Source organism: Peromyscus californicus, unplaced genomic scaffold (assembly GCF_007827085.1).
Source record: "Peromyscus californicus insignis strain IS unplaced genomic scaffold, ASM782708v3 Scaffold_16__1_contigs__length_79575227, whole genome shotgun sequence".
Classification (NCBI taxonomy): domain Eukaryota; kingdom Metazoa; phylum Chordata; class Mammalia; order Rodentia; family Cricetidae; genus Peromyscus; species Peromyscus californicus.
This window is the reverse complement of record NW_026294458.1, coordinates 47271278-47289097: the sequence shown is the minus strand read 5'-3', so window position 1 is coordinate 47289097 and position 17820 is coordinate 47271278. Positions and strand designations below refer to the sequence as shown.

At 39.2% G+C, this 17820-nt stretch overlaps 1 protein-coding gene across 7 annotated transcripts in view; it reads left to right on the top strand.

Moving 5' to 3' along the window:
* Positions 1 to 17820, top strand: part of Htr1f (5-hydroxytryptamine receptor 1F) — a 143998-nt gene that overhangs the window by 46378 nt on the left and 79800 nt on the right. Inside the window, exon 3 of one of the 7 annotated variants that reach the window (XM_052740973.1) lies at positions 11370 to 11463. The exons of the other annotated variants lie outside the window; for them this stretch is intronic. The gene's annotated coding sequence lies outside the window, so the exon portion shown is untranslated. The remainder of the gene's footprint in view (positions 1 to 11369; positions 11464 to 17820) is intronic. 7 annotated transcript variants of the gene reach the window in all.

The window sequence follows — 17820 nt, the reverse complement described above, 5'->3', positions numbered from 1 at the left end:
TGAAATAGTCCATTCTCAGCCATAGAACACAGACCCAGACTTGGAAGGCTGCCTTGCAGACACCATGGCTGTGTTATAACAAAGCAACGTGCAGATCAAAGTTCTCTAGTTTAGACATGCTTTCATGATCTCTACGTCCTAAGCAGGGCTGGAAGACTTCGTTATTCAAGTTGGCCCATACGATGAAACCTGCATAGGTTTTTTTTTTTTTTCCTGTCTGTGTACTAGGAATGATGTTAGAAGTATCCTATTATCCTATGCTACACACAGTAGCATACATTGTTCATTTTTAGCATTTGGGAGGCAGAGGAAGGTATATCTCTGAGTTTGAGGCTAGCCTGGTCTACATAAGAGTTCCAGGCCAGTCAGGCTATGTAATGAGACCCTGTTTCAAAACAAAAGCAAAAATAACTTGAAAAACCTTTTTATGGTGTTAGCCATATACCTTAAAGCTACTTTGGGCTTCTTAAGATACATTGATATGTTTAGCTGAATTCTGTTTGATGTGCTGTTATTTAATGTTTCATATTTTGCATTCTAGGATAGTACATGTGGCTGTGTGTGATCTCCCTGAGCATATTTTACAGAATTTCTGGTGTTTATATTCTCATGTTATCTTGCAACGTGTTGTGACAAAGGGTAGTCAGTCAATACATTGGCCTACAAATCACTGGGCCTTCCCCATCCAGACTTGCTTTGTAAATATAGGTGTTTCCCAAGTAATTGCTCCTTGAGTAAATATATTTTCTAGGATTTTTTAGATATTATATATGTTATTTATGTTTTAAAATACTAAATTTTTGAATAGCAATGGAATATATACTCTCTTCAGAAAATATTATATTGACAGTTTCACTCAGAAAGTGTTCCATCATGATTACATCCTCAGAAACATATGTTTATCTATCAAAATGCTAAGGTGTAGCTAAAATAGGCAACTGATTCATTGGGCCTTTTAAAATGTAGGGCTTAATGTGTGCTAGCTTTTTTCTAGATGAGGTTCGAGCCGTAATCTAGGCCCTCTACTCTAGAGGTGACATCCTCCAGGGTAGAGGACAGTAAGCAGATGTTGTGCATTTTAAAATGGTATGAGGAGAGAAGACAGAGAACCCAAACTTTATACAATGTTATGGTCTAATAAGTGGCATAAAGAAGCCTCAGAACTGGCAACTGACTTTCCCAAGGCACTCAGTTAAGGGACCACATCATCAGCTTTCAAACTGTTTTGTGAGCTATAGATCACAATTCAGTATGAGCTTTTCACATGAGAAATGGAAGACGCTGTTTGGCAGCGTCACAAACGCCTCTTGGACGTAATGTTTGTGAACATGATTTTGTTCTGATTCAGATTCTTTAAGGTTATTTTTTTTTTAATTTTTCGAGACAGGGTTTCTCTGTGTAACAGCTCTGGTTGTTTTAGAACTTGTTTCATAAACCAGGCTGGCCTCAAACTCACAGTGATCCACTTGCCTCTGCCTCCTGAGTGCTGAGATAAAGGCGCGTGCCACCACCGCCCGGCAATAATCGTGTCGTAATTGCATAAGAAGATGTATAGCTTTTGAAAGAAACTTCCATGATTTCCTGGCTCAAGCCTAATTTTAAAATGATTGTATAGGTGTGCAGTCATGTGGAGGACCCACACTGAGGTGTGCAGTCACGTGGAGGACCCACACTGAGGTGTGCAGTCACGTGGAGGAGTCACACTGAGGTGTGCAGTCACGTGGACTCACACTGAGGTGTGCAGTCACGTGGAGGACTCACACTGAGGTGTGCAGTCATGTGGAGGACCCACACTGAGGTGTGCAGTCATGTGGAGGACCCACACTGAGGTGTGCAGTCATGTGGAGGACCCACACTGAGGTGTGCAGTCACGTGGAGGAGTCACACTGAGGTGTGCAGTCACGTGGACTCACACTGAGGTGTGCAGTCACGTGGAGGACTCACACTGAGGTGTGCAGTCATGTGGAGGACCCACACTGAGGTGTGCAGTCATGTGGAGGACCCACACTGAGGTGTGCAGTCACGTGGAGGACTCACACTGAGGTGTGCAGTCATGTGGAGGACTCACACTGAGGTGTGCAGTCACGTGGAGGACCCACACTGAGGTGTGCAGTCATGTGGAGGACCCACACTGAGGTGTGCAGTCATGTGGAGGACCCACACTGAGGTGTGAAGTCACGTGGAGGAGTCACACTGAGGTGTGCAGTCACGTGGAGGACTCACACTGAGGTGTGCAGTCATGTGGAGGACTCACACTGAGGTGTGCAGTCACGTGGAGGACTCACACTGAGGTATGCAGTCACGTGGAGGACCCACACTGAGGTGTGCAGTCATGTGGAGGACCCACACTGAGGTGTGCAGTCACGTGGAGGAGTCACACTGAGGTGTGCAGTCACGTGGAGGACCCACACTGAGGTGTGCAGTCACGTGGAGGAGTCACACTGAGGTGTGCAGTCATGTGGAGGACCCACACTGAGGTGTGCAGTCACGTGGAGGACCCACACTGAGGTGTGCAGTCACGTGGAGGACCCACACTGAGGTGTGCAGTCACGTGGAGGAGTCACACTGAGGTGTGCAGTCACGTGGAGGACCCACACTGAGGTGTGCAGTCACGTGGAGGACCCACACTGAGGTGTGCAGTCACGTGGAGGAGTCACACTGAGGTGTGCAGTCACGTGGAGGACCCACACTGAGGTGTGCAGTCACGTGGAGGAGTCACACTGAGGTGTGCAGTCACGTGGAGGACCCACACTGAGGTGTGCAGTCACGTGGAGGACCCACACTGAGGTGTGCAGTCTTATGGAGGGGAGGGGAGCTTTAAAGGAGAAAGGATGCCCAGAGCACTAGGGAAGGCATGCTTAGACTCTAGTTAGCATTCAAAAGAAAAAGACAGTAGAGGAAAGGAGAGAGGGTAGTCATGACTCAGAAGGGCAAAGCAAGCGGGCGACCTCTGCTGAACCTCACGCAGCTCCTGCCGACTGCCCTAGGGAGGCGTTCTGGGAGAGAACGCACATTATCTTCAGGTGAATCTGTTTCCCTGGAGATGGCTGGTCCCTTACCCTGGCCCTTGAACTTACATCCCTTGGGTGAATCCCTCTTACTCAGGATGTGATTTGCTTGGTATACTTTTGGATTCTGATCATGTTAGATGATATATTGTATGGATAATTCAGATATATATTTTTGACTTTCTGTCTATAACATCTGTCCATTGATGAAAATAAGATGCTAAAATCCTACACACAACTATAGTAGAGTTTTCCCTTTCTGTTAGCACTAATATCTTTGTTTCATACATCTGATCCCTTCTCTTCTTTTTCTGAAAGGTTTGTAATGTGAAAATTTGATTGCTTAATACTGTCACATCAGTCTTGAATGCTTTCTTAATTTAAAGAAAAACATCGCTAGCTTTTTTACATACGTAATACATTAAATCTTTGTGTGTTCTGAAATCCGAAGAATCATTATTGTACCATTGATCTTTTTCTCAATCTTACAGCACAACAGATCTATTTTTTATATAAAGTACTGTTTGTTAAAGAAATCTTCCTTTAATAATTTTATTTTATATATTCACTTCATAGTTGTTAGACTTTTGTTTTAAGTGTTTCAAACAACAAAAACTTGAACTTTTTCATCCAGATTGTTATTTCCTTCAAATTTTCATTATTTAATTATTCATATTTTTATGTCCTTCATTGGTGTAATTGTACATACTATGGGATGATTTGGACAATGTTCTAATAATGTCTCTTTTCTTAGACATATTTATTAATGTTTTAGGTACTTTAATTTTTACTTATGAGTCACATTTCATATTCATTCTTCGTTTCTAAAACTTTTTTCTCTATTTTCTCTTTTATCTTTACGTATTATTTGTCTTATCATTTTTCTGACATCCATCATTATTTAGTTCTCCTTCTCTAATATACTAAATATGGCTTTAGCTTTCTTCTGGGTACAATTTTCAATTTTGTTTTGTTTTTTTCAATGTTGATTTTCTTTTATTTTGATGTAAAGGGTTAAATATCTCATTAATTCCACTTTTGTCTAAGTAATCTTCAATAGTGACTCTTACATTCTAAGTAGTAAAGATCTGAAAACACGATTTTCACATCTGTTTTTATTTATAATCAGAAAATAAACATTTAATTGAAGAAAAAATCATGTGGCTTGGCACCATCTTCCTCATGGAATTCTATCTATGAAATTAGTCAGTTATCCTACTACTTAACTTTCCCTTCAGCCATCAGCTGATTTTCTTACACACACACACACACACACAGAGTTTGTTCCTGATTTATTGTTTGGCCGGGTTTTCTATCCCCATCTCTCTCTCTGTCCTTCACGCCCAACCCTTTTTCATAATATGTTGTTATATTTTCTCAGGATTTCAGCAGGCTTCTGTTCAACCTGTTGGATTCCTTTAGCACTGAAATCCCACATGAATAATTGGCAAGCAGTTCAGTCCAGCACAGCGTTACATCAGCAGTCCAGAATCAGCTTGAGTTTCTCCCCAACATCTAGACATGCCTGCCTCTTCTTCATTGAGCTCACTCAGTCTTAGGCACAGAGCTCACTGCTTATCATCCTTTAGGCTCTTTGAGCAAACAAAAACTTGGAAGTCAGATTATTTTTCCCTTAGTCATTGTTCTTCTGTTCAGGGACACTGATGCATCAAGTACTTCCTAGATTCACTCTGATCAGATCTTTACTCCATAGACACCAAAGATTTTCTCCAGAAGAAGCAAGTTACTCACTATACACAGTAGGTGTCAGGGATCCAGAAAAGAGAGTGAATCTATTTTGATAGTCAGAGCGGAAGAAAACTAGAGAAAATTAGGCTTCCACATTTCTAAAACTATCTTTTTCATCCATTTGGTCAATTATAATCAAAATAAAGTACCATTCTTAAAATTAGGAATGGGGAATAGCATGTATGCAAAGGATGTTTCTGGACTTAATATTCAGTTTTACTAGAAACCTACAATTGCTCCAAAAGTAAATTGCATCTGCTTTAAAAAGGAGAAATAGAGAAGTAAGTACATTTGAGCATGATTTAAAACTGAGGACAGGGTGGGATACCTTGCTCAGCCTTGACATAGCGGGGAGGGCCTTGGTCCTGCCTTAAGGAGGAGCAGATGGGAGGTGGGATGGGGGGGGAGACTGGGGCAAGGGAAGGGGTAGGAGGGGGAACTGGGATTGGTATGTAAAATGAAAAAAACTGAAGACAGTCTATAGTTAATTAATCTATATAATGCAGATTTATATCTGTCCTTTGGGACATACACAAAACTGCTTTCAGCAAATAATTTCTTTGGGTACCTACTGAAAATACAAATCTCAATTGCTAATATTAAACCAAAAGACACATTTTAAAAAAATATTGACAATATACAACTAACCACATTTTCCCTGTGTGTAATGTAAATATTTATATTTAGACAGATGTTATATGGTAGAAAATGATTCTGTCTTTGTCTTTCCAAGAATAGAATAGAATTCCATCAACTGCTCTTGTGGAATCCAGTCTGCATGTCTCCACATGAGCTTTTGCCCTGCAAAGGTCCAGAACAGTCCTGGTGCTGATGTGTCAGTTGCCATGGATTCTGACTCTTGCAGAGATACAGTCCATGTTACCCTTGTGCCTCTCCCCGCTCATTAACATTTTTATGACTTACCCCATTTTTCATGATATTGCTCTATTGGGAACTATTTTGTGAAATGAAGCAATTATTTCCCCCATGCTAACTTTTATTTCTTGAAGAGAACAATTAATATTAGTCAGACTGAAGACAAGAAGAGGAAATTGTGGATTATCAGTTTAAAAAAAAAAAAAAAACAGCAAATCACTTGACCTGGTGCCAAATTAAAATATTTTCCAGGAAAGGGAGAAAGTCCAATAAAAGTTTTCTGGTTATAGAAAAGAATGGAAACAAATGACTAAATAACTCCAATCCATCTTACAAATGCTGACTATGGTGGGTAGTACAAGTATGGTTTTTTAAATTAACATTTTCCCTAGCAAAAGTCAGAAAGACAGGTCATCACATATGACAACTACCTTCTAAAAGAAAGAATGACCCCAATGTTGTTACCATTGTTTTGTTTTTCATTATAATAGACAGACCAAAAACAGAGAAGTGAGGAGTCATTGTGAAGAAGGTATTTCGATGTCTCTCAGATATCCATAATGTCTATTCCATTCCAAAGACAGAATCTCAAAAGCCTTCCTGAATGTTAAACAGAGTAAGAGTTACATACGGAATTCTGAAGTTCTGTGTCCTACAGAGTTTGCTGTAAATCTTGAATCTGTATGTCCAAAGCTTTGTCAGCTGCTCACCCTCCACTCAGCCGTTCACGGAATTGTGTCACTCTGGGTTCCCTCACAGGCACAACACTGCCTTATTTGCCAATGACTCCCAGAGGGTACCCTCAAAGCCCAGTTGCTGTGAGATGGTCTGTATGTCAAATGTGTTGCTGATTGGTCAATGAATAAATCACTGATTGGCAGTGGCCAGGCAGGAAGTATAGGCGGGACTAACAGAGAGGAGAATTGAGAGAACAGGAAGCTGGGTGGAGGAGACACTGCCAGCCGCCATCAGGATAAGGAAGATGTAAAGTACCGGTAAGCCACAAGCCACGTGGCAAGGTATAGATTAATAGAAATGGATTAATTTAAGCTGTAAGAACAGTTAGCAAGAAGCCTGCCACAGCCATACAGTTTGTAACCAATATAAGTCTCTGTGTTTACTTGATCGGGTTTGAGCGGCTTGGGACTGGCGGGTGAGAGAGATTTGTCCTGACTGTGGGCCAGGCAGGAAAACTCTAGCAACACCCAGTGTATCTTTTGAATTCAAATCTACCTATCAAATCAGCATCCCTAGTGAACAGCTCAAGGAAAACTATTCATCTGGGGCTAGAAAAATGGTTCAGAGGTTAAGAGTACTTGCTGACCTTCCAGAGTACATGAGTCCAGTTCCCAGTACCCATGTTTGATGGCTAACTGCAACTTCGGGGGTTTGGAGATGTTCTCCTGACCTCTACTATCACCCACATGTACAGGCATACACAGAGACAGTCAGACAAAGATACAGACACAGAGAGAGAGAAAGAGAAAAAAGCATACACATAAATTAAGATAAATTTTTTTTAAAGATTTGCTTACTTATATATTTTATGTACATGGGTGTTTTGTCTGCATGTATGTACACCAGAAGAAGATATTGGATTCCATGGGATTACAGACAGATGGTTGTGAGCCGACACATAGGTGTTAGGAACTGAGGAATGGAACTCAGGACCTCTGAAAGAACAGCCAGTGCTCCTAAGCACTGAGCCATTTCTCTAGCCCAAGATAAATATTTTTAAAGGAAAACTATTCATCTGTGTGTGTGGGGTTTTTTTTGTTGTTTTTTTTTACTAATACCACATTGGTTTTTTTTCTGCTCACTTTATAGTAAATGTGGAAGTCAAGTGGTGCTAGTCCTTCAGTGGCACTCTTATTCAGTATCCTGTTAGCCCTTTTATGCATTTTATAAACCCACATAAACTTTAGAATCAATTTGTCAGCAGCCACAAAAATGATTTTCTGGGTGTCTCAGTTGGGATTGTATTGACTTCATAAGTAACTTGGAATGAACTGAAATTTGTCAATGCAGAATCTTCCTATCAATGAACATAAACTGTCTATTATTTATTGAATTTTCTGCACCAGGGTTTTGTAGTTTAAGTCATATATACCTCATTTGTATTCTTCTAGAATTATACTAAAGCTATTCAAATTAGGATGACACTAACATAAATGACATTGTGCTTGAAAATTTGAATCCAACTAGCTCATTACTCTTGTACAGGAATGTTGTTCATTTGTGTGCATTGACCTGGGTCTCACAACCTTGCTACTTCTCTTCAATTTTTTTGAAGATTTTTTTTCAGATCACTTATATGGATAAGTATATCATCTATGGACAAAGTCAGAAACTTTTGGATTCCACTCTTTGTTTTCTTGTTCTATCACGTTCAGGCATTTCTTTACCAGAAAAACACAATGACAGTAAGAAGAAACTGTGTTACCATACTTTTGAAATACTCAGAACAGCATCTCATATATTATAGACTATTAATTTCATAGAGTGAATGAATAAATTAGTTGGTAAATGGAGGCTAGACAAATTGCTAATATACTTTCTTTGTCTTTAAATTATATAATATATAATAGGATCATTACAAAAAGGTCAGGGTAAAGGATATAGTTAAGAAAATAAAATTTTAGGAGCTGGAGAGACAGCTCAGAGGTTAAGAGCACTTGCTGCTCTTACCCAGAACCTAAGTTCTATTCCCAACATCCACATGGCAGCTAACAACCATCTGTTGTACCAGTTCCAGGCAACCTAGCACTCTCAATCTTCGGGGGTACCAAGGGTACCAAGCATGAATGTTGTCCACATGCTTACATGCAGGCAAACACTGACACATAAAGATAAATAGTTTTAAAGAAAATATAATTCAAATGTATTGTCCTTTTATACTATATGCATGGGAGAGAGTTTGTATTAGTCTTCAGCTGTTACTGCAAAAACCTCCACAGTTTAAGGTTCACTAAGCTAAAATAGTGGTATTTGAAGCTGTTTTCCTTCCAAAGCCTCAAGGAGCGACCATATGTTCATCTCCTTGCCTTCTCCACATTCCAAAAACCATCCACATTCTTTGCTTTGTGAACTTCTTCCAGCAACGACAAGGCAACAGCAGGAAGTATCCTCCCCTCACTTAACCTTCTCCTCCTTTTTCTGTCTCATCTTTATGACTTAAAGATGACAGCAAAACTATTCACCTGATAAATCTGGACCGACTTAGGTAACCTATGATAATTATCCCATCTCAAGGTTTGTGCCTTACACAAATGCCTTATCCCTTATATAAACCTCTTGTGTCATAAGATACAATACACAAACTTGTTGTGGGGTGTCTTTCTGTATGCTGTGAATATGTGTGGTTCCCATTGGATAATAAATAAAGCTGTTTTGGTCTATGGCAAAAAAAAAAAAAAAAAAAAAAGCTTACAGCCAGGTGGGAAATCCAAGCAGAGATACAGAGAGGAGAAGGGCGGAGTCGAGAGAGACACAAGACATCACCAAACGAGCAACAAGATGCCAGCAGACTGGTAAGATGCCACAACCACGTGACAACATACAGATTAGAGAAATGGGTTAATTTAAGATGAAAGCACTAGCTAGCAAGAAGCTGAAGCCATAGGCCATACAGTTTGTAATTAATATAAGCCTCTGAGTGATTATTTTATAAGCAGCTGCAGGACCTTGGGGCCGGGCCAGACTGAGAAACTTCCGGCTACCCAAACTTGTCATTGGAGAAAAGGTGTCACTGTGCTAAAATAGGGTATATTGACACAGGCAGGGATCATTGAGCTGGAACTTAGTTTAGTCAGGGTAGTTCATACCGTGATGAAATCCAACATATGGTAGATTAGTTTAAGATAAAATTGATTGCTATTCAAATTCCAGTGATAATATCACTTCTATCCTTATTACTCAAACTTCTTTAGTGAACTAATGCTGTGCAATAAAACAACAACAACAACAATAATAATTACAAATAATGAAGTGTCTAGTTGATGTAATCTCTCCACTGGTAAGAAATTGTAAAAGGAGAAAGAGAAATATAATCTACCCTGACTCTTCTGATCCTAACTCAGAACCTATTGTAATTACTTTTGGGGAGTCACAGTGATGTTTTGTGTGTCTGCAGAGGCCTATGTGCCAATGGGGGGGTCAATAAAATCTTCAGTCTCAGACAGAAAGCTACATGGGTTTGACTAGTAATTTCTGCCTCTTCTCTCTTTCTATTAGCTTCATAAATCCTCCATATGAATTCACTATGTGGCTTATCTAAAGCAGAAAGTATAATAATAATAATAATAATAACAACAACAAGTGATGCTGTATAATTGTTTCTGAAAGATTCTTTCAAGTCCCATGTACCCCATGAGATCATGGTTGAATATTACTACATACATCTTCAAAAACCAAATCATATTACCGTATTTGTAGATGTGGTTTAGTTCTTGCAAGTACCTGTAATTGCCTCCATAGTTAATTTTTATCTGGAAAAATATGGGCATCGTGTGTTTTTCTCAATAGTGATTTTGTGTAGCCTTAATTCATGGCCTTCTTTTTTCCTACAACTAAACTCGATAGCTAACTGTATCTGGTTCCTTTGGCTGGACTGCAAAAATCACAGATTTGAAACAAGCAGTTGGAAAATGGATTTTGCAACTTCCCTCTCCAACAATGCATTTCTTTTATTGAGTTCAAGAAATTTTGGCACAAGAGGTTGTTACCACTGCTCATCACAGTGGCACATTAGTCTTGACTAAATGGTCAATCAGTCTAAAGGGATACAGCACACTACTAAATTAGCTTGAATCAGATTTCTGGAGACAGGCCAATCAGGCCAGATGGTTTCTTAGTCTGCAGGATGTCACTTCCCAGACACCAATACAAATGAGATACTGACAGAATGCTACTTCTACAGTAGAACCACAAAATTTCTCCTTTGTAGCCATATGACACTGACTGGTTGTTTGTAACCAAAATTCTAAGGAATCGCTGATATTACAAATTAAAGGAAGAAAACACTCCCTTGTTTTCAGCAGGCAACACACTATTTCTCCTACCGCTTTATTTTATTTTACTTTTATTGAAAATAAAGTTATTTTCATACAATATATTCTGATCATGGTTTCCTCTCCTCCATCTCCTCCCAGATCCCCCCACCTCCCCACCCTTCCAACTCCATGCCTTTTTTCTCTCTCTTAAAAAGAATAAACAGGCAAATAAAAACAAAAAAAGACAAGAATAAAACAAAATAAACAGTCAAAATAAGAGAATGAAAAACATACACACTACCCATAAAAACATAAAATCAAAAACCATAAAATACAAGGAAAAACCAGTAAGGTAAAAGGAAAAAGACAGTATGAGGCAAAAATAAAAAATAAAATATCCAGAAACACGTTTGAGGACAGTTTGTGTTGCTCATCTGCTGGGGATGGGGCCTGCCTTTAAGTGTAGTTTGTGTACCCAGTGAGACTCTTGAAGAAACCAGTATTTTCCTTTGTAAGAGGTTGTGGATTGGAGATAAACTCTCGGTTGGAGATGAGAGCTTGTTTCCACTTCCCCATCTCAGTGCTGAGACCCTGTCTGGTTTGGGTTTCTTCAGGGCCTTTGCATGCTGCCACAGTTTCTGAGAGTTCATATGTGCATCTGTCCCGTTGTGTGTACAAGAGACTGTTTCCTAGGTGGGATCCATTCCCTCTGACTCTTACAATCTTTCTGCCTCCTCTTCTACAGAGTACCCTGAGCCCTGAGGAGAGGGATTTGACAAAGACTCCCCATTTAGGACTGAGTGTTCCAAGGTCTCTCACTCTCTGCACATTGTCTACTTGTGAGTCGCTATATTAGTTCCTATCTACTGCAGGAAAAAAAACTTCTCTGGTGATGGCTGAGTGAGATACTGATCTATGGGTATAGAGCAGTATTCTCAACCTTCCTAACGCTGAAACCCTTTAATACAGTTCCTCATGTTATGGTGACCCCTCCCAAACATAAAAATTATCTTGTTGCTACTTCATAACTGTAATTTTGCTATTGTTATGAATCATATAAGCAGGATATCTGATATGCGATTCCCAAAGGGGTCACAACCCACAAGTTGAGAACTGCTGGTATAGATGAAACGTCATTGAGTGTCATTTGGTTGCTACTCTCCTCTAGCAGAATATAACATTTGCTTTCCCCCTAGGTCCATGGCCTATCTAGTCTCAGATTCTTGGCCAATGAGTAGTGTCAGGCATGGGTTCTATCTCAGGGACTGGGCCTTCAATCCAATCAGATAGTGGCTTATTATTCCCATGATGTTTGTGCCACTATTTCCCCAGTATATCATTGCAGGCAGATTCCCATTTTAGATCAAAGGGATTGTTGGTGTTTACCTTTCTCCTCTGGTAGCATGCAGAGTCTCTTCCAGTACCATGAACACTAGTCAATAGGTCACCTACTGCTTTTATACTTATCCCTGGAGGAAAAGTTTCTACCTAAAACATCATCAATATTCCAGGCACAACGTAAAGTCTAGGTAAGGGTGGCCTTCAGAAGAGTTGGAAAGTAAGTTGTTTACAGTGTTGTCTGTGAGTCCCATACCATTGATGTCACTTGGAGCTCTTTAGACTTGATATCTCCGTATCAACCCCAATCTATTAAATCAAACTCTGTGTTATCACAAGATTCCCAGGATGTATGTTTGATACAGTTAAGTTAATCGAATATAAAGAAATTATGTATCTGAGGTGACAGATATGCGATTAGTCTGATCTGATTAAAACACATTGTGTATACACACATACATACACACACACAGAAATGTCACATTGAATTCCACAAATATATACAATTCACTGTGTGCAAATTAAAAACACACATCTGGGCATGCACTCCACGCTGGTCTACCTGAGAAAACAAACTTTGTGTCACTTGTACTTGTTCCAAAGATCATACCTTTCCTTAAAGTCCTGTTTTTTAACAATTTTGTGCACAATTAACTTTTTAAGCTTCTTGCATGGTATTCTGCCATTTATACTTATTTCATATGCACCTGTCAATTGTGTATACACAAGATAATATCTCAAAAGTACTGTATAAATTATGGTAGTAATACATTCCATTGAAATATCTACTATACATGAAGCTAAGTTTATACTGACTTAAATTTTGCTGTAACTTGTGCCTTTTTTTCTTTTTAAAAATTGGTTACCATTACATGTGTGCAAATACACATGAGCACAAACAGGTGCATGCATGCATGCATATGGTACATCACATCTGTGGCTATCAGAGAACAATTTTGAGGAATTGTCTTCTGCTGTCACCTTTATTTGTACCCTGGAGATTAAACTCCAGTCCCAAGGCTTGCACAGGACATGCCTTTACATGCTGATCCATCTTGCTGGCCCTGTACCTAAGTGTCTTAAGTCCACCTTGTATAACAGTTCTCATTGGTTTGGCAGCTCATTGAGAGAGACTTCTATAACTTTCATCTTTAAATACTCCTTCATGCTTTGGCCATATGAAGGCACTTAGTATTTACCAAGTTCAATTTTTATTATCATACAATGAAAGCCTATTTAGGAAAAAAAAAACTGTAAGCATCCCAGAAATGGAATTTGTCTTCTTTGTGCACAGGACACAGCCTAGAACAGTCCAGCATATGGCTTGTGATTCAGCATATAGTGAATCAAAACCAGTTTCCCAGCAGAACAGGTTGGCTGTCCCCCACTGGAGTTCCACCTCCCCCTCACGTCTTTACACAGGCAAGCACCACTAAGCTTCAGTTCCACCCACCTCAGCCATGTCCTGATGAATACACACAGATGCTGGGTTTGTGCCTGAGATAAACACAAGCCAAATTCAAATCCCATGTCTGGTCCTCAAAAAAGCCCAGGGTGGAGGTTGGGAGTAAATATTTCATGTGTTCTCATCCAGCAATCAAACTTATGACTATTTAAGCTATGTCCTATCTTGATGCCTCATCAGAAAGCCAATAGATTACAAACCAAAACTCCAAAATGACAATAACAAAAACAATATGAACATTTAATTGTCAATAGAAATGTGGTCCTTAAAGGTGTAATTTTTCAACATTGACTACTTAGGAGAAATATACAGTAGACATTTAAGATAACTTCACAAGGTTGAAATTTATTACATAGAACCTTGTTAAGAACTATGCATCATAATAATTCATCTGGATGTCATTATTTAGTGTTAATATTTTAGTTAACTTGCCTTTATTACCATTTAAAGTGGAAATCTGTAATGGGGTTTATAATTTTCTTGTCTAGATTAAAAACAATAGCCATACTTTTTAATTTACTTTATCAGTTAATAAGTGTAAGGATGTGTCTAAAATGTATAAATGCACAGGTGATATTGGAAGACAGAGTTGCCTCTTTTGTTATTTAAGTGAGGTATAATGAATATAAGCTGCGTCAAACTCTGGAGAATGAAGTGAGTTTGAGAATTCTTCCAGTGTCCTTTGTGACTTTTTTTCAATTCTAACATCAAGCCACATGTACATTCAGAAATGGCATCTTTTTTGCATTTTAAGGTATTAAAGAGATTTATTTCCATTTCTGATTTTTTCTTATTCTAGCTTCCTTAATCCAGAATTTTTCTCTCATTTTAGTCAATAATCAGGTGTTCTGAGGAAGTTTCAAAAAATTATCCATTATTTGCAATACGAATATTCAACATAGAGACTCCTACAGCAATAGCAGACAATCAGCCCTCTGTATGTACAGAGGTAATGATTCCAAAAAGCTCCACATATCCCCAAGGTTCTCAGGCACTCAAGTTTCTTGTATTACTGTTCTTATTTGCAATTGATATTTTTGTTTATATTCTGTTTCCTTAGGTAAAATTTTCCTTATCTAAACTATCGCAAAATGGTTGACATTTCTGAATTTTTATATATATATATATATATATATATATATATATATATATATATTTCTGAATTTATATATATATATGTATATATAGTAGATTTATCATGAAGTAAAATGAGACTCCCAAATGACCCTCCCAAAGAAAGAAAGAAAAATACTGTTGGCTATTATGCCTATGTCTATAAATTTAAAACAAAGTTTTTCAAGGGAAGAAGTTACTTTCTGACCCCAGCTAAACTGGAACAGCACTCAAAACTACACACATATTTTATCAACTTTTACCCAACATTTATGAGATATTTTGTTTGTTTAAGGTTGCTTACAACCTACTGACTGCTTTAAGCAAGACACACACAAGCATGTGAACACATATCCCTTTTGGTCAAAGGCATATAGTTTAAGATCACAACATGAGCTGAATAAGGACAACCACGAAAGATGTCCTAACGTGGACATGAGAAAGACCACAGGGCCTCAACCTTATACAAAGAACTGTAGGCAACTAAGGAATGTTGACAGTAGGAGGAACAGTCTTATCCAAAGAACAGCACACTGGTTGGTTATCTAACACCAAAAGAAGTTGACCCATGAGAACATACATGCAAGTACCATCACACAGATTGAGCAGGTGGTATTTATGCATTTAGGAATAACTGTGTGTGTGTGTGTGTGTGTTTGTAACAACAATTCAATTTTTTTTTTCTTTTTTTGGTTTTTCGAGACAGGGTTTCTCTGTGTAGCTTTGCGCCTTTCCTGGAACTCACTTGGTAGACCAGGCTGGCCTCGAACTCACAGAGATCCGCCTGGCTCTGCCTCCCGAGTGCTGGGATTAAAGGCGTGCGCCACCACCGCCCGGCAGCAATTCAATTAATGAAAAGAGAGGCCATGAATTTGAAAGAGGGTAAGGAGGGGTATATGGGATCTCAAAAAATGAAGGACAATTTTTTGAAACTTGTAAATTAAAAAAAATTAAAGCTATGTATTTAGCTCACCTTGTAGAAGCTGATCAGATAGAAAGTCCAAGGTGTAGTAAAATGTCACATTGTTTTACAGTGTCTTATTTTTCCTTCTTAATTTCTTTTTCTTTCTCTTTTTCTTCTCTCTCTCTCTCTCTCTCTCTCTCTCTCTCTCTCTCTCTCTCTCTCTCTGTTTGTTTTTGTTTTTTAGTTAGGCTCTCTCTATGTGGCCCTTGCTGTCCTAGAAATCACAATATTGACCAGTCTGGCCTTGAGCTCACAGAGATTCCCCCTGTCTCTAACACCCAAGTGCTGGGAGTAAAGGTGTATGCCATTATGCCTGCCACATTGTTTTCTTTAAAGGCAAGTAAACTTTAGACAGGCTGAGTGCACAGTAAGATAGCAGATTCAGTACATAGTCTTAACTGATCTCAAAGCATATTATTAACTTGGCTACAAAGTCTGGCAAAACTAGTCTTTTCAAAGCCAGGAGTTGGTTTTTTTTTGGGGGGGGGGGTTGTGGGGTTTGTTTGTTTGTTTGTTTGTTTTTGTTTTGGCTTGGTTTCATTTGGTTTTTTCGAGACAGGGTCTCATTATGTTGCTCTAGCTATTCTGAAACTCTCTATATAGACCAGGCTGGCCTCGAACTCACAGAGAGTCTTCTGTCTCCACTTCCCAAGAGGAAGTATTAAAGGCATGCTCTGTAGCTGGAAGGTTTCTCCTGTGCCACAAGATGCCAGTACCACTAGGAGAAGCAAGATGTGAGAGTACTGGTAAGCCATGACCACGTGGCAATGTATAGACTAACAGAAATGGGTCAAGTTATAAGAGCTAGTTAGCAAGAAGCCTGCCATAGGTCATGCGATTGGTAATCAATATTAAGCCTCTGAATGATTATTTTATAAGCAGCTGAGGGACCGTGGGCTGGGCGGGACCAGAGGAACCTTCTGACTACAGTGTTCCACTACCCTGGCTTATTTTCAGAAAAAGATATTACCACACTTACTCCTAATTAAAAGATTAGAGTAATAATAATGAAGTCACAAAAGAAAAAAAGCCCCTCCTGTAGCAGGAATCTTAGAAAGTCTTATCAATAAAATCAAACCTGGGGCCAGTTATTGGGGTGAACTCTGGAAGATCAGAGAGACAGAACAAGCCACAGCTAACCTCACCTGGCCAACTTCTCAGCTGGTCTTGTTTCCTCAGACTGGAAGCTTCTGTGTCCTCATCCCAATGGCTCTCAGCTGAACTGCTGCTCGAAAGCCTGAATGCTTAACCAGGCAAATGCTTAACCAGCCAAATGCTTCTAGTTTCTGGTCCTCACACCGTATATACCTTTCTGCTTTCCACCACTACTCCCTGGGATTAAAGGCTCGCTTTCTGGGATTAAAGGTGTGTGTCACCATGCCTGGCCGTTTCCAATGTGGCCTTGAACTCACAGAGATCCAGAGGGATTTCTACCTCTGGAGTGCTAGGATTAAAGGTGTAAGTGCCACCATTTTCTAGCCTTTGTATCCAGTGGCTGTTCTGTCTCTGACCCCAGATAAGTTTATTAGGGTGCACAATATTTTGGGGAACACAATACCACCACATCCTCTAGATAGCTTTGCTGAATAATTCTATCAAATTGTTAACATAAAACACAATAGCGGGACTAGGGAGAAAGCTCAGTAGGTAAATTTTTGGCTTGCAAGCACAAGGACCTGGCTTCAATTCCCAGAAACCATATTAAAAATTTCAGATATAATAACATGCACTTATAATCCTAGTCTTTGAAGGTAGGGACAGGCAGATCCCTTAGACTCACTGTCAGCCAGCCTAACCTATTTGGCAAGTTCTAATCCAATGAAAGATCCTGCTTCAAAATCAAAAATTCTCATCATCTGAGTTTGTCTTCTGGCCCCCACACACATACATGTACATACACGCACATGAACCTGTATATACATGAGCACATCCATGCAAAAAATAAGCACCAATTTTTCTTTAAAAATCATTTTATGATGCAATCATTACCCTGATAGCCACCAAGATGCTACAAGAAATTTTTAAAAACTGTAGACCAATATCTCTGATAAGTATTGAATTCAGATTCTCCAAAGAATTCCCATAATCTGCAAACTGGAGAACTAAAGAATCCCATAGTGTAATTCAGTCCAAATCTACAGGTTTGAGAAATGTGGAGGGGGATGATGATGAAAGATACATTCTGTGTAAAGGTCAGACAGAAACACTGAGACCTAAGAGCATGAAATATGAATGAGTCAAATCAAGCAGGAAGCAAATTCTCCTTCCTCTGTCATTTTGTTTCATTCAACCACAAGTGGATTTTGTCCACCTGCA